The following is a 24,133-nucleotide window of genomic DNA, read 5'->3' as shown; positions in this document are numbered from 1 at the left end:
ACTACGGACTTGTGCGAGACAGACAGGTCGGAATCAGAGGACTTTGACTCTGCAAGGACCAACGATAGCAAAGATCGTAATATAGTACGAACAAAACTAAAACCATTACTTCAGAAGGTTGTCGCTATCATCCTCATCCTTCAGATGAGGACATTGAGGCACAAAGAGATCTAGTAACCTGTTCAAAGTTCCACGGAGGTCAAGAGCAGCAGTCTCTCTGGGATTCAAGCCAAGCAGTCTGGATTTGAATCCTTTTCTAAAGGTAGCTTCGTATCTTATTCTTTTAACCATTTCTCCAGTCATTAAAACATTAAGTTTTTTTTTTTTTTTCCCTTTTTCCTTTTTATTGGTACCAGGGATCGAACTCACGACTGCCTGCTTGCAAGGCAGGCGCTTATGCCCCTGAGCTAAATCCCCAAGCCCCAAGTTTATTTTTTTTTTTTATGTTGTTGTTTTTGTTTTGTTTTTAAGGCAGAGTCTCACTATGTAACCCGGGCTGGCCTTGAACTCTCAGAGACCCTCCTGTCTCAGCCTCCCATGTTCTGAGATTACAGGCATGTGTTACCCCACTCAGTCAAAGCATGACTCTTGAGTCCATTCATTCATTCAACAAATATTATTGCGACAGCATCCCTAAGTCACTCTCTTTGTGGCACTGGGGATATAAACACAGAAGACCACACAAAGTCCCTGCCCTGATCATAGATGCCTCACTAGGCCAATGGGAAAGCACTCTTTTGTGACAGGATAATATCTGTGACACTCAGAGTTGGAAAGAAACTTGCTGGGTCATCAGATTAGCACAGCACGGCTGGGGAAGCAGGAAGAGCGTTAGAAGGAAGCTAAAGGGAGACGCAGGGGCTGGGTCATGTGGGGTCCTGAGCACCGTGTTAAGGTCTTTAGGTTTCGGCCTAAGCCACAGGGACAATGAACTGTCAGGGACTTTCCAGCTGGTGAGTAACAGACATGTTCCTTCCCTTCTGTCTTTCCCGCGGCTGCCCCGGCACCGCAGTGCTCCAGACACAGCCTGTGTCCCTGCTCATTCCCAACCCTTCCTGATGCTGCTCTGCAGCCGTGGCCTTGAGCCCAGGGGCCCCTACGGAGCGGCATCTAATCCACTTCGCCATCTTAACGGGAGCCCCCTGTCCACTGTTCTGAATTTGGGTTCCTGAAGAACAGCAGCGCCCCCTGCTCATCCTTGCTGGCATCTGGGGGATGCCCTGCAGTGGGTAACCAAGCCGGAAGGAGAGTGGAGCCTTGGCTGATAGAAGCGTGGACTGCTTGGCATGGAGTCAAGGTGATGGGAAGAGAAAGGGCACCACGAAGAATCTCGCTTCCTTCGTGGCTCAGCAACGCGGACAGTGAATGGAAAACGTGGCTCTGGCCATCTCACCCTACTCGGGGCTGGGTTTGGGATGGACTAGTGGAAATACAGCCACTAACCCTCTCACGCTGCACTCTCCTGCCTCTCACACTCACTAAGGCCCGTCCCTGCTCAGACACTGGAGTCCAGGTACCCACAGCCAACAGCACGCTGCAGCCATGTCCCATCAGGCCAGCGCTCAGAAGGCAGAGCAGACTAGGGAGGACACAGGAATACACGGCTAGGACCTGAATTTACTCCTGGTCTTCAAAGATCAGAAGGGAAGAACTACACAGGCATGGTGCTATGGGATTTACGTTGTCATCACGTTTAAAGACAGGCATTTTTATCCTACTTTCTACACATGGGAAAACACAGAGATTCAATAACTAGTCTAAGGTCTCATGGTAAGAAAGACAGAGTTGTGCTCTATCTACCTAGTCTGTTGATTTTAGAAACTATGGTACTGGGTCCAATGTTCCTCCGGACTGGTCCCCTGTCTGTCTGGGCTTCTCCTGTAACAGATGTCTAATGACAGTAAGAAACAAGCACCAACACACCCAGGGCTTTCCCCAGAAATGCTGGAAAGCTCGGGGCCATGAAGGGTAGACAGGAGCTGGTCCAAGGCACAGCTTTTGTGAGTCTTCAACCTCAACCCCAGGAGAGCGAGCAAAATCTCTGGGAAGAACTGACTGGGATACTCAGCTCCAATGATGGAAGGGACAACACAGAAGGAAGTAGTCTAGCAGGACATTAGTGGACAGGGAGCCCCTTCCGTGTCCGCATCAGCCCAGTCAACATTCGTAGGAGTAGAGTCTCTCTGCCACCTGAGAGTTTCTAGCACCAGCATCCCTCTCTGTCCTTATCTCCCATCCCATAGAAACCGGATTCAGCCAGGTGTTCAAGCAGCTGCCTTAGATCAGGCAGCATGCTTCCCAACAAGCCATGCCCTTTGAGAGGCAAGACTTCTCCTAGGCCTCCTCCAAGAGCGCCCCCTACCGTCACCACCAGCAGCAGCATGCAAGCATAGGAGCATAGAGGGCACCCCAGCAGGACATCGCGTGCCCAAAGCCCAGGCCCAGAGGTGGTCTGTGGTTGGGACCACCCAGCAGTGCCAACCAAGGGTCCTGCAGCATTCTACCCACCTTGCTCTCCCAAGGTCCCTTGGTGTTGACCCTTGCTCTCAGAACAAACTGAAACCACATTTCTGCCATTTATCTGACTTACTGGCCCATTAGCAACGGTGGGCACTACATTAGGTGACCAGGGAAAGGCTGAGACTGGGCAGGGAGATTGAGTCTCAGACAAGGGAGACACTGGTGAGTCAACAACCATTCAGAAGACACAAAAGGTGACCAAGTGGGTTTCACAGAAGATTCTGAGTCACCTGTGAGAATGGAGAATATCTGAGAAGCCAAGGGCTGGGTGGTGGAGTATTACGGCCTTGCTAAAGAAACACCACAGGCAAATTTCAGAGCAGCTGGCATAGCAGCCAGGCCCTGGGGATGGAGCTACATTAGGGGTCAGATCACAGGTGACTGCGTGACCAGTGGGACTGTGTAGACGTCACTCTAAAGGCAATGCAGGGCCACAGAAGGAAAGGGGTGGCCATGGTCGGCAGGTTTGTGCCCCCTCAGTGTACACATGGAAATCTAGACTGTAAAGTGATGTATCAGAAGGCTGGGCCTACAGGAGGTGTTTCATTATGAGAACTGAGTCCTGGAGAATGGGATTAGTGCATAAAGGACTCCAGAAAGCTTGCCTCCCTCCCATCACAAGGACATGGCAAGAAGTCCTAAGTCTGCAAACAGGAAGAAGGCCTCTCCAGAATCTGATCTCAGACCTGATCTCCAGGACCATGAGGAATAAATTCCTTTCTTTATAAATCTCCCAAAGCTACAGCAGTGTGTTATGGCCACCCAAACAGACTTAAGAGAGGAGAGCAAGCCTCTACTATTCGCCCTGGAGCACGATCCCCTGGAACACAGCAAGGAACCAACAGCAGGTGCAGGTAGCTGGAAGCAGGGAGCTCACTTTGCTGTGACAAGTGAGGACCAAATGACAGCATGGCGCTGTCATTTGGTCCTCACCTGTCAAGGCTGGGGTGGAGTTGGATGAAATCTTAGGAGGGTGTCACAACAGGACTTGGCCTGGGCTTCAGCAGTGAAGGATAGTATCCACAAAGTCCCAGATGGCCAGCTCCATACCTTGTCAAAGGGTTTGAACTTGTATGATAACCAGTTGGAAAGGAAATGCTACATTGTCCCTTCAGTGGTCTTCCTCCTTTCTGAGACATCACAAAAGGCACAGGAAGCTCTCCTTGGCCAACTACCCACCAACCAAGGGCTAGGGGGAAGAGGAGGCGGTTCAGAAGCCCTGTATCCACTTTTCTATTCTGGTGCTTGGAGACCAACAGTCTCGATAATTGAAAAGCATTTGTTAAAAAAGGAAATCAGAAAAGGATGGAGGGAGAAGCGGATGAGACAGAAGAAAAGTTACTGGTGCATGCAAGTTAAAAATCTAGAGACGCAATTTGAGTTATTAAACAATTTGCTGTTGTCTTTGCCTAGCTGATTGTTCGCATGTATGATACGTCGGGGCAGATTCTATTACACTGGGAGATTAAGCAAATAAATGCTAGCTTTTGGAAACACATTAAAATGTGGGAGTATGGAAATAAAATTATCTAGAAAATTGTATTAGCAATTCATTAGCTGCAGTGAGATGTGCAGCGGGCCAGGGGGGCCAGGCAGCATTAGGGCACTCTGTTCCCTTGGATGCCTGAGCTTCCTCCTCTGGCATGGAAAGAGGACAGGTCTGGGGATGGACAGGGCTCCACCGGGATGGCCTTCAGCAGTCATCAAGGTCAGCAAGACACGGGAAGGAAAACAGAGCAGAAGCCTGGCTCTACCATTTTGCTCGCCTGGGGACCCCGAGCAAGAATGACACTTGCCAGACTACTTCTAGTTGATGTGAAAAAAATGAAATACTCGCAAGAAAACTTTTCTAGCAGGTGGTCACAGAGGCAACGGGAGCTCAAAGACGACTTTGTCTGAATTCGGAAATCATCTCGCTTCCTCTGAGTAGACACAGACCCTCATGGTTAGCCAGTAAAGAGCAAGATGGTCTCCACGTCCCTCTCAGCTGGGAACCCCTTGTGCAGTAAATAACCTGGACAGCCCTGCACAATATACAAGCCTCAGTTGCTTCTTCTTCCAGGAAATGGGCCCTAGCAAAGGCATCTTGTTTGGTTGAGTTATACCATTTAGGATGTGGACCAATGACATCATTTTCCTCAGTCTCACTGTTACAACAAATAAAAGCCTTTATTGCATTTATTTTTGACATTCGGTTTTGCCTACAAGATTGTAAGACTCCAAGGTAGAAACTATTGCAATCATCTTTGTATTCCCACCATGAAGGAGGCAATGAACAACATATGCTGAGCTGATGGCTAAGTAAGGGCCTCAGAATCATCACAGTGGATGAGGGAGGGCTGTGTGAGGAGCGGCACAGACACAGGTAGCTGGGGCTGGGGAAAGCTCAGGCCCACATCTGCAAGTGAGATGCTACCAACAGCTCCCAACCAAGATTCTCCTGGGAAATCAGTAGTGCCGAGTGACACACAGGCAGCGCTCTGGGCCTGGGCAGCACTCCCACCACATCTGACCTCTGCGTTTCAGAAGCAAAGACCCAGATCACTGAAGAACAGGTGTCATTACATGAAACAGTCTGAAGACTCTACTTCTGGCCCACATGTGCGCTCTCCCTGACATTGTGACCCTGAGACATTAGCCTTGCCATGATGTGGACCTGTCATATCTCCCAAAGGCCCATGGGTGAAAGGCCTGGTTCCCCAAGATGCTACTATTGGGTAGTGTTGGTGACTTTAAAGAGGCAGGGCCCATGGGGAGACATTTAGGCCATTGGGGATGTGCGCTTGAAGGGGACGATGGGACCCTAGCTCCTCCTCTTCCTTCTCTTTCATTTCCTGGCCATGAGATAAGCAGCTCTGTTCCACCATGCACTCCCACCACGATGTACTGCCTCACCACAGGCCAAAGCAACAAGGCTGACTGAAAACAGGCTCAAAATTTCAAAACTGTGAGTCAATAAAGTCCTCCTTTGATAAGACCCTGCCTCTTTGTTACAGTAACAGAAAGCTGACTAACACTGTCTTTGACCTCAGGACTTGGCCTGGACTTCAGTAGTGAAGGATAGTATCCACAAAGTCCCAGATGGCCAACCATTCTTTATTGAGGACAGAGAATTTGTAACTCAACTGCTGTTTGCAACACTCACTTTTCACAGTACTATGAGGCAATTGACAAACACTTTTTAGTACTTACATCTTCAAGATGTACACAGATACAATGTATTGCTCTTACCAATCTGTAAATTTCAATGTAAATCAAATACAAAGTCAGCCTCTGCCCAAAGAATAAACAGACTGGTTCAAAGAACCAGAACTTCCTCTCTTCTGGAGAATGAATGGGATGCGGCTCATCCTGGACTCCCAGGCTATCTGCCCAAAGGGACCGGGAAGTAAGAAGAGGGAACAGATGTGGCAAGGATGAACTTGGAATGTGGTGCAGGTGATGTGGACAGGACACACGCATGTTTGGGGGATTTGCCTACAACCATTTATTGAAGGAGACTTCAATGTGACTGACCCCCAAGGACAGAACGGACAGTTTGGGACACATGCCACACACAACTCAGAGACTCCCTATTTAAAGCAAGTTTAATTTTAGCAAAAGACATGACAAAGCCAAGCCAGGATGGAACAGATCTAAGGTGTTCATTTTGCCTGGGTGATGACGGGGTCTGAAATGATGAGACACAAAGCCCCTCATGTTTACACCTGTGCTGTCTCCATACCAATTAGCTCTTTCATAGAAAGGAAAGAGCAGGCTGGGAGGGGCACGCAGCTGGAGAAGACGCTCAGGTGCTACACCTCCTTGGAGCAAGGCTTTTATTATCTCCCACTACAAGCGGCTTCTTAATCAAAGGAGCAGAGGGATCTAAATATATTGTAGCTTTTTTTGGTAAGAAGACTGGGATTGCTGGGTGTGCATGTGCTGGGCTGTATGTGGGCCCGTGTGTGTGTGTGTGTGTGTGTGTGTGTGTGTGTGTGTGTGTGTGTGTTCAGACCACAGATGGCCTCTGGCGTCCCACCCCACCCAACAAGGAAGAGCTGCCTCCCCTGTCACCCTAAGCAGCTGCTTCTCCCCACAGGAAGAGACTATCAAATTGGGGGATGTTAAAACCTTTATTTAAACTGAACTATCTCCCACCCTTCACGACCTCCTGCACCCCAATCCTTCAGGCCTATGTCTCTGCCTCTCTGACCTCCAGGATTATTCTCCCAAAACGCCACCTCCAGCCATGGGCAGGTCTTGTGATCACATAACCAGAACCACGACTTAAGCTGCAGCTTTTGCCTTCCTCCCCCACCTTTCTCTTCCCTTTGCCCCACGATGTTGCTGGAAAAGGTGGCAAGGCTTCACCCTGTGCAGCAGAGATAGAGACAGCGGCTCAGGCTGACTCACCGAGTCAGGAAGGCCGTCTGCATCTTAAGAAGATGGAGCAGGCTGGTGCAGGGTGGATGCAAGGAGCAGACAGAAGGAAACAAAAGCCCAGCCCGTGCCCCCTCAGGGGTTCCTCCCTTTGCCTTCCTCAGTGCCATCGTTCAGGGCTTGGCTCCTCTTCAAGCATCTACTGGAGAAAGAGCCCAGGGCCTCTTTTCAGTCTCCTGTGGTTTTCCTCTGGGGCCTGAATGGCTGGGTCATTGGGATGAGTCTCTGAACTCCCCAACTTGTTCAGAAAAGCCTTGAGGGTCCAGCGTGCCCAGCTGAAGGATGTGTCTGCCCACCGTCCCTTGGAAATGTCAGTGACAGTCGCCACTGTTCCCTCTGCCTGTGCCTGCCCTCCCAGTACGGCTGGGATGCTAAGGGAACACACTGGAAGGCTTGCCTCAAACTAGACGGCTTTACACACTGAACCCCCTACTGCTGGGGCCCTCAGTTACTCTTTCCAAACCAAGCAAGGAGCCCTGAACCTCCACTTCCAGCCCTCGTCAGCCTTAGGCTTGTCAGTGTTCATCTGCTTATCCAGCCCTTCCTCCCCTCTTTTCCTCTATCTGCTTAGAACCTTGGAAGGCATCTTACAAATCTCTATAAACCTTCCATTTCCACAACGGACGGGGGATGCCATACATGCATCACAGTTCTCAGGAACAGAAGGGTCCTCAATGAATAACAAGAAGGGGAGGAGCCTATGGAGCTGATTCAAATTTGTTTCAAAACTAAGCAATAGATGGATGAGTGACTGCATCTTCCAGTGCGTGCGCGTGCGCGCGCGCACGCGCGCGCGCACACACACACACACACACACACACACACACACACACGTCCAGTCTCTTGGGGAATGTGGCTGCCTCCTCAGGCAGCGGCAGCCAGCAGCGGCAGCTCCCGGAAACTGTGTATTTGTTTAGCAGTGAGCCCAGACACAAGCGCATTTCATTACTCGGCACCTCCAGCTACAGTAAACAAATTTGTCAGCTCGCTAGCTCATTAAGGTGCGCCCCGGACATGCGGGATTTATTGAGACTGCACAATAAAAGTAACACAAATGGATTTACTAATTTTGTCAATCAATCCAACAGATGAGCCGAAGAAGGGGAGAAATGGGGCAGGAGGGAAGAAAAGGGACGGAAAAGAAAGGAGATAAAGAGGGAGAAAAGAGAGAAGTTTGGTTTGCAAGAAAGAGAATATAAGTAAGGTGACAAGGGGACTGGTCAGCGCGCTGCTGTCAAGCGATGGCCACCTCTAAGCCTGGCCACCTCACAGCAGGCTGGGCTTCCTGCAGGGGCCCTCCCAGAGAAGGTGCCAAGGGAAAACAAAATCAAACCTGGGTTCCCTGACAGTACCCAACCATGGGAGTAGGGTCCTCCATTCTGCCCAACTTTGCAATGATTACCTAACCAATGACCATGAGGATTAAAATCCATATTCAGGGGAGCAGAGGTCTCCAGGACACCAGCAGAGCTGGCTGCCCCTTCCTGTAACCTCCACTTCCTGACTCACTCTAGCAACCCTGTCCTCTTCCCAGTGGACCCACTGGCCCCACTCACCGGACCCTTTCGGATACTCCAACGTCTACCATAAGACCAAGAAGAGGAGTGTGCGTGCGCATGCGTGTGAGGGCGGGGCGAGGGTGGAAAGTAAATCCGGGGAAGTATGCGGCCCTCTGGTCTGTAACTTTCAAAATGACAGCAGGACTGGGGCAAAGGTCAGGGGGTCCACGGCCTTAAGCACCTCGGCCAGCTGTGGTAGTGTAGCCGGGAGCCCGCAGGATGCCTACCCGTATAAATCAGCGGTGAGTAGCACCCGCTGGGGGTGAGGACAATGGACCCACACTGCGGTGGGCGGCAGGACAAAGGGCCCTGGCCGGTGTGCAGGCCCGGAACAAATGTGCTCTGGCACCACGGGGGCCCCCATTTGTGAAACTAATTGGTCCACGATTGAAAAATTGGACCAACTTCAACAGCTCTGGGAGGAGAAGGGCAGCCTGCAGAGACCTGACCCAGCCTCACTCTGCAAGCCACTGGCCAGGCCCAGCCCTGGAGCACCTGGTACAAAGTTTAATGGCAACTGTCCATCGCGAGGCAGAGGGAATGGGACGAGTCTGACCGAAGGCTAGACTGGGGCTGGGCAGGTGGGCGTTTCTCTCACTTCCAACCCTAAGACTCAGAGAAGAACCATTTTCCTCAGTTTCTCTGTTCTGCTTGCACTGCAGGAATAACACTCCAAGGAGAAAGGTAGGCCCCTGTCCACATTCTGGGTTTCTAAAGCCAAAGGACTCCTAATGTCCTCATGTAGGGTGAGGACACCTATCTTAGTTACTGCTTATTGTTAGGCCAACCTGACACTCACAAGTTGAAGGAGGAGAGGTTTATTATGGCTCACAGTTTGTAGAAGTTTCAGTCCACAGTTGGCTGGTTCCAAGGCAGGGCAGCATGGCAGAGGAGAAACAGTCCGTGGCATGCCAGGCAGAGAGCAGAAAGGAAGGAGGGAGAGACATACATTCCTTCCGGACCATGCCCACAGTGAGCCACCTCTTCCCACCAGGCTCCACCTCCCAACACCACAGCCAGCTATAAACCACCAGTGGACTGACTAGTCCAGTGTTGTAATCATACACCCATAATCCGGCCACCTCCCACCCACGCCACACCCCACGGTGAGCACACGAGGCTTTGCTGGGATGTCTGGATATAAACCATAAAGGAGGCGGTATCACAACTACGTGTGAGCTACAATCAGCTCTTCTCTCAGGTCTGCTGCCTGGCTGCCCTCTGCCTGTGGCTGCTGGGGACAGTGGGAGGCCTGTTACTCCTAGCAAAGCTGCTGAGCCCTGTAAGAAACTAGGCCCCTGAGTAACTAGCTCTTCTGGTCTTAGGAGCTTTCCGGAGAAGTGCCAAAGTCTATAGCGGGAAGTCAGGGTGGCTCACTGTGGGCATGGTCTGGGATATATGTCTCTCTCTCCTCCCTCTACCCTACTGCCCCCGCCCCTGCCTTATGACTTCCATGCAGGCTCCCAGTAGAAGAGGAAGAAAAGCAGAAGGACTAGGTTAGCTGGAGGGTCTGTCCTTAAGTCCAGATCAGGAATTAAATTACTGTGCACCCTTGGGTAAGTTACTAGACTTCTCTGGACCTGTTTCTTCATCAGGAAAACAGAGAGGGGAGTGAAAGATCCCTGCTAGGTGCCTCAACATGCATATAATAGACAACTTCGTGGCTTTTACAGAGGACGGTGGCACTCTGAATGGTCCTTTCTTCCACCGAGATGCACTTTACCATTTTTGCCTCAAAGATTTCTTTTAAAGAGAATTCTTGGCTTCAGAGGGGAACCACAGTCTCAAGCTAGCAGAGGGACATTGTGGGCTGATCTGACACGGAACACCTGCCAGGTACCCATCCATGTCTAACCTTTCCCAAGGCACGCTGTGAGACCAGAGTTCCTAAAAAGACAGGAAAGCAAAGGGCTGGGGATTTAGCTCAGAGGCATAAGCACCTGCCTGCCAAGCACTAGGTCATGAGTTCGAGCTCCGGTACAAAAAAAAGAAAAAAAGACAAGAAAGCAAAACCTGAGACAGCTGCCAGGCTGTCACTCTAAGAGCCACCAACAGGTGCTGCAGACCACTCCAGACTGACCATCCAGGCGGCGGGCAGCTTTGGATGCTTGAGGCCATCGGGGTTGAGACCCACAGGGAGGATCTGCAACACCACAGCTAGGTCTTTTGAGGGGGAAAACATTTTAGTTGGTTCTTATATAACATTTCCAAGAAATTGCAATATATTCTAGAGACAGTGAGGTGGAGGCAGGAGGGGACCCAGGTAGGAGAGGCTGAGGATGAGCGAAATGGACCAAGACAAAGACACAGAGAAACAGTAGAGTGGGGCGGGAGGGCAGCAGAGGCTGGAGAGCCAGAAATTCAAACTAAATGAGATACTGATTTTTTTCAGAATCACTTAAACACTGGGCAATGAAAGAAAATATATAAATAAACAAAACAACCCCCCCAAAGAGAAGATGTATTCATTTCACTGACATTTTAATGGTTCCTCTTCTTCCCTCCCAGAAGATGATTACATACAAATTAAGCAGTATTTAAATGCTTTTTACTGTCAACAGTTAAAAGGAGGACTGTAGGCCTGAGAACGGTGGCCATTCATTCCCACGGTAACCAGACGACCAGAGACAGGGTAAGCCCTTCTTATACTGTACGGTGCACAATGGCCAAAAGAGAAAAGTGTGCACTGTTAATTCTGCGGGACATTCAAAAGCAAATTAAAGTGTAAAAAGCTCTGGGCACAAAGATAGACAAGGAAAGTGACAGCAGGCCAAGTCAACTCATGGAGGTTAAATTCTCAGTACAGCAGAGTCAAAGCACAGCTGATCATACCTCATTCAGGGTGCCTCGCATTGGTTTTCAGGGTGTGTGTGTGTGTGTGTGTGTGTGTGCATATGTGTACAGGACGAGCCAGGAGAAGACACTGCTGTGCTTTCCTGTAGACAGAGGAAGGAACAATTAAAGTGAGCCTGAGAGCTTATCTCTCAGCCGGACTCCAGATGGGTGACAGGAGACTCTCTTCCAGGTGCCTGACCCCAGTTCCAGCCGCGAGGACCAAAGCTCACGCCTCTAGGACCTGGACCTGGACCGTATAGCTGTCTCCAGTGGACCTCCTAGGGAATCCTAATTTCACTCTGCAGCACAGGAATGTCATCCCAGATTAGACCATTATTTTTTCAGAAATTAACTCTCTCTTTTAGCTGTTCTAACTATGACTACCAATATATACCCAATTCCTACCTGGGTCAGCTCCATCTGACCAGTATCCAGCCCTTGGGTAAATGCTTTTTGTTTATTTGTTTGTTTGTTTGAGATGGGGTCTTGCTATGTAGCCCAGGCTGGCCTTGAACTCAGCCGAAATGCTCTCTGCTCAGCCTCCAGAGTGCTGGGATTACAGGCATGTGCCACCACATCCAGCTGAGTCTTTCTGAAAAGCTACACCCCAGTCCACACTGCATTCCTGTAAATTCTGCTGTTAGAATTCTCAACATGGTTTGTAAGAATCCAGATCATCCCAAGTATCTTTTAAAATAATGGAAGGGTAAAAATGGAACCCAGCATAATGGGGAAGAAAGAAAAGGATTAAGGAGAAAGGAGAGAGAGGTGTATGGCCTTCAGTTCCTAGCTCCCTTCTCAGGTCTTCGGAGAGGAAGAGCAGGAATGTGTGGGCTCCCAGGTAGACGGCAAGAGGCTGCATCTAGACACAGCCAGGTTCATTTCTGTGCTGTAAAGTTTAATATGCAGGAGGGGCGACGGAGAAATAAAAGAGACACGTCCCCTTTAAAAGGAAATATAATTTACAGTGTGCAGCCAGGCGGCCCATAGTTTCAATCTCGTTTACTATAGAGAAAACTCTGCTAGCTGTTCTCTATCCCACAAATCCGATTTAATCAGACAAGCCAGCCAGCGTGGCTTGGAGTAAAAACGGATAATTAGTAAACAGAGAGCTACTCCAGTGCTTCATTGGCATTCGAGTTGGGCTACTGTGTCGCATTTAAAATGCAGTCTGATGAAGTTTACAAAATCAAACCATTTGTTACTCCTATTGAAGAGGCTTCAGGCCACTCGCAATTAAATTGGAATTAGTGCTCAGAATGAGACACAGCAAATTCATACTAAAAAGGGATCTGACTTTGAGACATTTGACTTCACTTCAACAGTTTTCTGTGTGAGTGTGCATGTGGGTGTTACTGAGAGTCTCCTCACTCACCCCGACTCCGATGGGCTCCCCAACGTGGTGAGCTTGCCCCCGACAAGTTGTTACTCCCGGGGGGCTGGTGGCAAGGGGTGGGGGCTGCTAACACTAGGGCGCCAGGGCCTCATTCATACCAAGGAGATACTGTACTGCGGGAAATGTGTCCACAAAGGACCATATGGCTCCCTTCTGCACAGAGCTTTTGGACAAGGGGGTGGGAGGGGGCGGGGAAGCTGCCAGAAGGCACACTTCCAGAGGGCAGTGGCCCCGCCCCCTCAGACAGCAGGCCGGTGGGCCACTGGGGAGAGCAGGGCACTTTTTCCCCGTTGGCTGGGCTCCTGTGACGTCCTGCACAGGCAGAGTTTCACTCTCCAGGTCCTATGCACCAGCTTCTCCCACCCTGTGCACTGTCCCCCAAGTCAGACAAGATAGGCAAACTCTGGCCTCAACAAGGTGTCTTAGCCAGGAGCCCAGAAAAGCCCCAAGCAGTAGGAGAACAGAACTCAAGATGTTAGTGAACTTGGAGAGGGGAAGACATGACATCTTGATTTTCACCAACTTCCAGCTAAAATTCAGCAGTTTTTTCAACTGGGAATGTAAGAAAAACCAGTCATATTAGCACTATCTGTAACATCTAGTTACCAAGAGATCTTACAGATATTTCATCCCACACTAGAAATGCTGCAGTTAACATAACATCTATGCGAACAGTCCTGCAAAAAATATGGTGGTCATTCAACCATGGCTTGAGGTCCTTAGTTAAAAGGATAAAAAAGAATCATGAATGTTTCTGTATTATAAATGGTTTTTAAAAAAATCTTTTAATATTTGTATTTCAAGCCTTCTTATGTTATATATTTACTTTATGAATACATAAATATTAGTCTGAGAGAGTTCACAGGCTTAACTCCGAGTTAAGTATCCCTGTCTAACAGTTGGAGGAAGAGATGCGGTAAGCGTGTAACGGGTACAGAGGTTTAGTTTTACAAGACGAGCAGTGTTCCAGAGATAGATGGTGGTGATGGCTGCACAAGGTGACTGCATTTAATGTCACTGCACCACACTGTTAAATGGGGTTCATTCCTTCCAATCTTTTCATCTGCCATGAAGAGCAGGCAGGAGTGGTGCTTGGCTTCCCAGGGAGAGGGAGCTGTCACATGGGGGTCCTCGGAGAGGACACCGTGGGAGGTCCAGGCTCCCTTCTCAACGCCCACACCAGTGACACTTACAGATCTTTCAAGTCCAGGCTTCCTGTCCCCCTCTCCCTCTCAGAATCAATGCCACCTGGGAGCAGAGCCCTGGCATCTTTCACATAACTGGTCCTAAATATTTAATGGATGGACAGAAAGATGAGCAGGTGAATGAAGGACTACACAGGAATACTTTTTTTTATCTGTGGGCTTCCACTCATCCAGGCTTTGATCCTTTCAAGCTCTTCAGCCTTTTGAGGCGCCATGTGCCTCACCCCCTCCCCTATCTACTGACTCTGCTTCCCCTGACATGCAGCCCTAGGAAGCAGACAGTAGGTGGGCACAGGGGTGGGGGGTGGGCCGTGGCTTGGAATAAAAACATAATTAGTAAACAGCTACTCCAGGGCTTCACTGGCATTCAAATTGGCCACCAATTCCAACGTGGAACAGGGTCCTCTGGACGTCAGGATGAGTCCTCCTGTGGCTACTGCCCATCTGTATCCTAACTGCTGTTGTCCTTGGGGGAGTCCAGAGGCTCACCAGGCCACAAGGACAGGGAATCAGTGGGCAGAGGGTGGGAGGGGCAAGCCTGTGACTCGGACAAGTGAGGGAAGGGAGTTTGGGACCCTGAGGGAGAGCTCTGAAGTGACGTCCACAGGCACGCAATGGTATATGAAGCCTGGAAGGAGGACATGGCGTGTTTTGTTATGCAGGAATTGGACTGTGATCAGGAAAAGTAATAAATAAGACCACGCTGTCCATTAGACCCCTGTTACCCCCCAACCTGCCCTCCTTTCTAACAGACTGCCATCCTGATTCACTGAGTCTGTTCCAGGGGAGAGATACCGAGTCCCTGTCAGGTCCTGCCTAGCCACAAGGCCATGTTAGGTGGTGTGTGGCCCTAAAGATAAATGCCAGGTACTGTACTGCTCCCCTCTGTACATACGTGCATGTAAACCGTCCACCCCAGGACGTTCTACAGCAATGTCTGGGGAGAACCCAGTCTCAGATTCTGACACGCACAGCGTGTCCTTAGAAGAATGTCCCTTAGTGGCCTTGAGCTCTTTCCTCTGTGTGGGTTTTATTTCCTAGGTCCCTCCCCATTCAGCTCCTCCTCCAGAGTTTCTGGGCTGCTTGCTGGAAAGTGAGATGGGCCCCATGACAGATGGAGATGCTAAGCCTGACTTTCTCGCCAACAGCCAAGCTGTTCCTCAGCCCAGTCACAACCAGAGAAGACACCTTCGTTCTAGTCATCCACCACCATTGCCACAATGGCCCATCTTTCCGTTCTTCCTATCCTCTCTCTGGTGGTCTTGAGTCCTCTCTCTGGGCATTAGTACTGGACTTCTGTCTCCCCAAAGAGATAGCATAGAAATGCTTTTAGCACCACTCTCTCATATTCTCATTCCTGAACTTTGCATTTTTAGGTCCTAATTCTGACCTAAGTCTAAGAAAAGACTTTATGCCCCCAAGAAGCTTACAATCTGTGAGATACACAGCAAGGAGCCTGGGCTTTGCAGCCAGACCAAGCAAGCCTGGTTCCAATCCTAGCTCTGCCATTTATTTACCAGTGATACAATCACATGCAAATTACCCAGTATGTCTACATTTTGGTTTCCTCATCAGTATTAAGGGTATTAAAGGCACCCACCCTGCAAGACTGCTGGGAGGATTAGAGACACTAGATAAAAGGTGTCTGTCTTAATGAGGTATGGTAGGGCTGGTGAGAAATGGTAGCGGTTTAGACAGCAGGACCTGTAGTCTGGATGAGGGGGATCGGGAGTATGTACACTAATCAATGAACTGCGATGTTTTAACTTAGGTCCTGCTATGTTTTGGATTTGTCTCCCACAGCTCAGGTGCTGGACATTGAACCCCTTTGGTGCCATGTTTGGAGGTGGAGCCTACCGGGAGAGGTCTGATCATTAGATCAATACCCTCATGCATGGACTAACGCTTCTATCATGGGAAGAGGTTACTTTTACAAGAGTGCATTTGAGCCCCTCTGCTTTTTCTTGTGCTCTTTCTCTTGCCCACCTTCTGGTCTTGTACCCCTTGCCTTCTGCCATAGGCTGACAGCAAGAAGGACCTCACCAGATGCTAGCACTTTGGGCTTGGCCTTCTCAGTCTTCAAAGTCTGGAGGAGATAAAGTTCCATCTTTACCATCACTCAGCCTCGGGCATCCTGTTGCAATCTACAACAGGTCAGACCAAGTCAGAACCCAAGTCAGTTACCCCAGCAGTGGCCTCACAGCCGCTGCTCCTCAAACCTCCTGCCCATCCTTTTAAGCCCTCCCATCCACTTCCTCCCATAATGGTGCTTTGGTCTCCATACATCTCCCCAGCATACCCTGCCTGTCCTTGTCCTTCTCAACCACCGCATACCTCAAGGTCCATGGTCCAGCCTCCCTCTAGCTCCTGGAGAGTCCCTGAGCTCCCCAGGTCGTATGCTCCTACTGTACTCACCCTGCAAAGCTAACCCTCCATCCCTGTGACCGACCCTCCCTGCACTCCTGCAGCTGCTGCTGCTTCCCGCGCACCTGCTCACCTCAGTCCAGCGTCTTCTCACTCCTGCTGCCATCATCCACCGGGACCAAAGCTGTGTGCTTTGATAACCAGTGACCCCATGGCCCCAAAGCCAACTGACCTCGTCTGGTCTTCGTCTGAGGGACTTCTCAGCAGCATTTCAAGCTGGCAGCTTTTTCCTCCTGAGAACCTTTCCCTTTAGGTTCCATGACTGCAGTCACCTGGTCTCCTTCCCTTCTCATTTTGGGACTACTCAGTCTCCAGGGTGGGTTGACCTGGTTAGTAGGTTGTGCTTCTCCTGGATTCTGCTCCAAGTTCTCATCTGTTTTACACAGGGTTTTCATTTTTCTCTTTTTGTGGTACTGGGGATTGAATTCAGGGCTTTCACACTGAGCTACCTCCTCAGTGCTTTTTAATTTTTAATCAAATTAAATTGACTCATGAAGTACTGGGCGCTGGACCAGGGCCTGCCTATTGAACTACACCCCCAGACCTTTTTTTATTTTGTTTTGCTTTTTAATTTTGGGGCGGGGTCTCTCTAATCCATTGAACTGCTCAGACTGAGCTCAAACTTAGGATCCCCAGAGTGCTGAGGCATTAGACCATGCACCCCCACATCAGGCTCTTATACACGCTTTTTATGTAAATTCATATACTTCCAGGATTCCAACAATCACTTATATGCTGCTAACTCCAAAATATACATGTACATTGAGTCTTTCTCTTCTAAATTCCATACCTACCTCGGTATTCCAACTCTCTTGAATGTCACAAGACTTTCTATTATAATATCATTCATTATCTTCTTTATCATTGTTCATTATCTTAACAAGAAGAATAAAATCCCCACCCCCAACCCTGCTGGGGATTGAGCCCAAGACCTTCGCACTGCTCTATAACCTGAGCACTTTTTTATTTTCATTTTGAGCCAGGGTCTCAGATTGCCAAACCGCCCATGCTTGGCTCTGACTTGTGATCCTCCTGTTTCTGCTTCCAGCATGCTAGGATTATCCCCATCCCTCAACTGTGTCTCCTCTGGTGTCCTCACTTCAGTAAACAACTCCACCAATTGCCCAAGCAAGAGGAGGATCATCTTTGACTTCCCTCTCAACACTCGAAACTGCCAACTTTCCACGGTCTTCTAATATCTTCTTGTTCATTTTTTTACCCACTCTGACTGCATCTGTGTTAGTTTAGCTACCACCCTTTCTAGCCTACACTGTGACAGCATCCTGCCTGGTCTCCCTGCCTGTGCCTTAACTGTCCAGGCCAATGCGCAGCTGTGCAAAATTATTTTCTATGACATCATGTGCATCACTCTCTTGATTAAGACCCTTAATGGCTCCTACTATACCTAGGAAAAAGACCGACATTCTTAAAGTGGTTTGCAGGGGTCTTTTACCACTTTGTGCCTATTGATGTCTCCAATCTCAAGTCTGAGTTCTCATCCACCCCCCTCCACTTTCAGTTCCATGAACTTGGCTTACTCACTCCCCACTCTGGACATTTACCCTTGTTGGCTCTCAGCCTGGCTCCTTCCCTTTCTCCTGCTCACTTCCTCACCATCTAAATCACTTCCTTTGGATAAAAGCTGAGATGACCTCTCCTCCAGGAGGCCCTCAACTCCCCATCTACGTACCAAACTCTTAAGACACCCAATACCTCCAATGCAAAAACAGTCCCACGGTATATGACTTGCTTAGTTACTTATCTGTTTCCCTAGAAGGGAGAGAAAGGGATTTCGTTTTGCTTACCTGTGTATTCCCAGAGCCTAACAAACTACTAGACATCTAATAGTTATTCAATAAATATTTACTGAAATGGGTTAATAAATGAAGAGATAAAAAATGAACTCAATATCTCTGTAAACTTGAGATTTGTGGGGCTGCATTGACAAATTATGATTTCCAGAGACCAAAGCATTAATATTTGATCTTTACAACCTCAAATAACATGTGCCTTCTTACCTGCTTCAGCTATCACTCACTGCCTGGACTCCCTGTAAGTTGTAGGTTTTTTAGCCCACATGTTCTTTTAGCTTCGTCTCATAATGTGCTTGACTATTAGATGGACAGTCAATTCCACGTGTATTAGGAGAAGGACATGGCTCTGGGAGCTCGGTCCGGAAGTGCTCATTCAAGGACTCAAGTGCAGAATTACCGTGGTGTCTCTTCATGACAGAGGACCAGAGTTTCTGGTGAGAAGGTGCAGTACAGCGCTACTGGGTATCATTCTATGCTCCAGGCTGTGAGCTGGCAGTGAAGAAGGACCTACAGTTTGGAACCTGAAGTCAAACCTGGCAACTTCTGGTCACAGGGAGGACACAGACCAAAGTCTGGAGCTGTCACTGAAACACATTTCTGACCTCTTTTTCTTCCAAAAGCAGCAAGGTGCCTCAGCTCTCCATACAGAACCTGCCTTAGGCAGCCTTCAAGTTCACAAGTTGGCCCAAGTGCCTGAGCCATCTACATGTGGGTAATGGATACATTAATATCTGTGCTGAGTGTTCCAGTTTCCTCAGATATGTATCATGCATCACACACCACTCTTAGACTTGATTGCCATAAGAGATGGGAATCCTGAAACAGGGAATATTAAAGCCCTATCACTAACACACACATAAACCTCAGCCTCCAATACGATCTTGCTAGGAACATAAAGATTGAAGTAGATACAGATATAGGTAAAATCAGTTAGACATAGGCATAGATATAGATACGGATGTAGTACAGATGTAGACGTAAATATAGAGTCTTCTAAAGGGCAGAACAGGATTTGGCAGATTTGAGTTTTCTCAACCCTGGACACCAAAGATACAAACAAGCTTCTTGTGGATCTAGAGACGATCTGGCAGTGGTAAAACAGTGCTAGGTGTCTCCGTAGAAAATGCAAAACCCCAGGCCACCTCTGTGGATTTGCCAGCTCCTCATAAAGGATCCTTGGTCCTGCCCATCTGTTTTCAAGGTCTTTCCCTTGCCCAGATACTCTGCTCAGTCCTATTTCCTGACTGCTCAGATACAAACAACTTAAAAATGAGAAGTTTATTCAGTTTTCTTATTCTTCTTTGTTAACATCTGTGGGGCAAAAACGTGTGGGGTACTATGATTTGCAGGTGTATGGCCCTTTCTGTTCACTCAGATGAAAATGATTCTGGTTTTGGAAAATGTGGGCAAAAGCCACTGAAAAGAGCAAATCTGACGAACCTTCAAAAATGTTCCTGTTGGAGTCTAGATGAAAGTACTTCAAGGTCTCCAGAATCAATGGGAAAGCAGGAATGAAAGCTTCTGTCATCCCTAAGAAGTGACATCAAGAATGCACCCCACACCTGTCACCAGGACTGACTGCTTCATCAGTGTTTTCTACGTAGGGGGCAGCAGAGTTAACCTTGGACAGAAGCGCCGTGTGACCACCGCCACTTTTCATGTGAGTCTCCTCTAGGCACTTGCCAGCCCTCTGTTCTCCAGGACATCGGGCTTGCTGTTCTTTTCCTTCTCTTCCTCAGCCTGTTTTCTTGAACAACGATCCCAGCTCCTTAGCAATTCCAGCATAATGAGGAAGACCACCTCTCCTTGTGCAGGGCCCCGAGAAGACAGCATTTAAGGAGTGGCTGTGCCAGCTGCTCAATATTTTGGCCATGTACAGGGAGAAACAACCCTTAAATCACCTAAGAGTGGAACTTGCATTGTCTGAAATTGCACAAAGTGGGTGACAAGTCAGGATGAAGCCAGAAGAGGACCACAGGGCGACAGAGGATGCCTGGGGAGCCAGGTGACATCTGACTCACCACGTGGAGCCCGAGCTGTGTTCTTCTATCTGCACCATCATTTGTTTGTTTTGCACTTAATTTTAAATTTTAGGATGAAATCATTGTTTAGTCTCTAAACAGACAAGGTCTGGCTTGATCCCCAAAGGAGCTCATCCCTGGAAGGATGCAAATCCCAATGATACAACACAGGCAAGGATGGATCCGCACACGTACGCAGTCTATACAAAAAGGCTGCCTTGGAATGTGAGCACACTGCATTCATATTAATTAACATCTTCATAGAAAGAAAACTCTCTCCAGGGAGTGTCTGTTTGATTATTCTTATTTACTCAGTGATATTACAGCTTGATTTCCCCCTATACTCACACCTAAGGACTCTAAATGGATTCTGTGATGGAAAAGGAAATGGCAGAGGTTTTGAATGGAGACCACAGAGCAAGAAAGAGGAAAGGGTAGACTCCTGTTTTCGGTTGGCCTCTGTGCCAGAGAAAGTGCCCGAGATCCCGTGATGCTCACATCTAGCCTGCGTCCTGTGTATGACTGTACGTTATAAAGTGGGGAAGGCATCCGCTGGAACATCTGTATGAGAGAGCTCTGCTTCACACCAAGATTATCTGTGGAATGTCCTTGGGTGGAAATAAAAACCCTGCACCACCCAATGCCTTCGTGACAGCCGTAACAGGCGGTCCTATCCCACCTCATTCAGCCCTCACCACTGCTCCTAGAGGGGACCCAGGTGAGGAACAGCTGAATTACTCATGTATGTTCATAGGTAATAAATTAATTAACTCATTCATTTACACAAGGCAATAGACGAAAAAAAGAGTTATGCTAGAGCCCTACTCTGTTTTCATTTACGTGCAGAGTGGGGGCTGGGGACACGCTAATGAGTCCCAGCCTGCGTAAGGCTTCCCATCCACTGCTGCGGATGAACTTAAACAAATGACCACTTAGAAAACTCTCAGGGGTGGAATCTGAAGCTGGGAAGGGATCAGAAGTCCCCGTAGGCTCCTCCCACATCAACACACACACACACACACACACGGCCCTGTGACAGCCATTCTTACTGCACAGGGGACACATGCATGTCACGGGCCACACAATCCCCACTCTGACACTGCAGCAGAGACACAGTGGCTGCACTCAGGGCCCAGGACCTGGGCTCTGTCACTGTGGAATGGTAGGCAAGTGTGTGTCCTGGCTTCCTTGACCTGGCAGCCTGTTTCTGCCTGAACTGACTGATTCCAAGGTCCATCTGGGCCTGGAGAACAATGTCCCGCCCTAGCTGAGGAACCGGCTGAGTCAGGCATACCCGAAAGTCCCCACTCCTTCCCTCAGGCCCTCCACTGGAAACCAAGGCCACGCTCTCTTTTCTCACTTTTCTGTGGGCAGGCGAAGCTCATCTGGGGTGGAGGACGCTACCCTCTCGCCTGTAGGTCCAGCAGTCAGATAGAGGACAGGCCAGGAGAAAAGAGACTCACAAGGTACCCTCAGCTTCCAGGCCCTCAGCCGTGTATGGACAATGCGGTAAACCCACCCTGACAATGCTCATTCCAGGGCTTCCAAGACTCCAGGGCCCAGACAGGCTGCAGAAGTACCTCAAAGCAACTCTGGCCCTACAAGCTCTCCGAGAACTGGGCCCACCCTGTATTCCCTGAACTTCTGCAAATGGCTGGGGCAGTATCATCGTATCCCCCACCCGACGTGTGTTTGCCTTCAACTGTCTCCGACGTGTTTAATGGGGACTACGTCTTCACTTTCTCAAAGCTAGTTCCTCCAGAGCAGGGAAGAAAAACGATCTACTTTATCTCCCTCATGTCCCAGGATAGCGAGGCTCAGAATCGCAACTTGATTTTGCAGTAAGAATGAACGACCTCAGCATAGAAACTCTAAATCTTCCGAATGGCATAGCGAGCCCACGATGCTGTTTCATGCCTCAGCAGCCTAGCCAAGGCCTGGGCATGGCTGCAACAAGACAGTCAGGCCCCTGCACAGACACAGGAGCCAGCATCCCAAGCCTGGCAGGAGGTGACTTGCAGAAACTTAACGTAGATTATACCAGATGCTGTTGCTGTTTATGAACTTAATCAGAAAAGGTGAAGATATAGGGGAATTCTGATCTACGGGGATGTGCTGGTCCTCAACTCTCCCTTCCCCACCCTCAATCCCACATGGTACACTCTCCGCTGCTGTCTCTTCTTTCATTCAGATGAGCATGGCATCAGTGCCTTTCCACTCGGCCCTAACGCACGCGCACTCACATACACACACACACACAGAGAGAGAGACAGAGAGAGAGAGAGAGAGAGAGAGAGAGAGAGATCCCCCACTTTATGTCTCATCTCATGCCAACGCAGAATTGATGGTAATGACTGAAGAAGTCAAGAGAAAAACTCATGAAGACGATTAGCTGGGTTGGGTTTATGGCAACAGGCAACAAACTCATTCATTTTGTGTTTTGCAGAATATAAAAGCATTGAAACATTTTAATTTTAAATTCTTATCATTGAATTTACTGCTTTTCTCTCACAATGATTTGTGTTGCTTTTTAATTTTTACAGTCTCTACAGAAGCCAGATGCTACCGCCTCAGGACAAAATAATAAAAACCCACTGCAGTCATGAGTTACAGAACGAAAAAGAAACAAGCAGTTGACAGAAGTTAATATCTCAATTTAACAGTGCTGCTTTGCTAATGATCCTTTGATATGTGTTTATTTAGAAAGGTCTGATCTTGACCTTGAAGGCAAACTCAACCGCAAAGTCTTTATGAGAAAAGAAAAAGACTTTATTTATAGATTGGCTTTATGTCAATCATCCTGACAGCTGGTTCCCAAGTGCCAAGTCACGGAAGGAATGGACCGGGGAGTCGGGGGCAGGACACTCATCCAAATGAAGTGCTCATGTGGGATGAGTGTGGGCGAGGGCAAGTTGAAAGGGGGTTCTAGGAAACATAAAGCCCACATGAGACAGAGTCCAGGGTCCCTGTTCTCTGCTTCCTTTGGAAGGAACCAGAGCGCTTACAATGCCTCCAGAAAATGAAACAAAAGCAGTATCGTAAACCTCAGAAAAGAGACACATGTGCAAAAGGATGGGGCGATGGGACCAGCAAGGAGGTGGAGATGGCCAGGAAGGTCTGTGCAGCAGGGCAGGTCCTGCTCTAAGAATTTTCTAAGAACAGCCCGAAGCACTGACCGTCTTGTCCTCCTCAAAGCAGAAGGGTAGACATGGCATCCAGCATGGCCCCGCAAGCGTGAAGCTTGTTCTTCAGCCTCTCCTCTCCATCCCAAGGCCAGGGTCTGCTCAAGGGCTATCCCTGGGGCTTGAGAACATCAAGGCGTGGGCCAGCAGAGGGCCTCCTCATCCCAGAGTCCCATCCACACCTGGGAATCCTCCAGCAAGAGCCCTTTGCCCTTATGTGCCCTGCTGCTTGCCTGCGTCTCTTTCCAGAAGGCCCAAGGGGGCTCATCACTGATCAGGGTTCTCTGCTCTCTCCTCGTAACCCACACTGCTTCTCTGTCCCACCTGTTCTACTCTCATGGTCTCAATGACTTCAGGAGGCCAATGACTCCAGCCTAGACTTCTCTGCTGACTGCAAATGCATTCTATCCAAACACATCCACAGTCTGTGTGTCCACGCCAGGACCTCCATGCTCACCTCTCATATCTGCCTTTCTTCTTGAAGGTCCCTCTAGGTCCTTAGCAGTGTGCTCACTCTGTCGCCCTGGCCAGTCGGCATCTTGAAGGCCTCCATGTCCTCCTGCTGTACACATCCCAACGTGTCTCATTTTTTGTCATCTAAGTACTTTCCTTCCACGCCTCCTCAACTCAGGTGGCTTCTGGCCTGGTCAGGCCACCAGCTTTCTTCCTCGTGGTTCCCACCAGGGGCTCCAAAGCTCAGATGAAAGGCCCACCACCAGGACAGACTATGAGGAAAATAACAGCTCTAACTTCCC

General features: G+C 49.1%; 1 protein-coding gene across 4 annotated transcripts in view; it reads right to left on the bottom strand.

The window, feature by feature from the left end:
- The window catches only part of Zbtb16 (zinc finger and BTB domain containing 16), a 175,758-nt gene that overhangs the window by 12,727 nt on the left and 138,898 nt on the right, over positions 1-24,133 (bottom strand). The gene's annotated exons all lie outside the window — the stretch shown is intronic.

The sequence above is a fragment of the Cavia porcellus genome, unplaced genomic scaffold (assembly GCF_034190915.1).
Source record: "Cavia porcellus strain 051 isolate PalLab524CR breed Dunkin Hartley unplaced genomic scaffold, mCavPor4.1 scaffold_9, whole genome shotgun sequence".
NCBI lineage: Eukaryota > Metazoa > Chordata > Mammalia > Rodentia > Caviidae > Cavia > Cavia porcellus.
The sequence above is the reverse complement of the archived record's forward strand: the minus strand, read 5'-3'. Positions and strand labels throughout refer to the sequence as shown.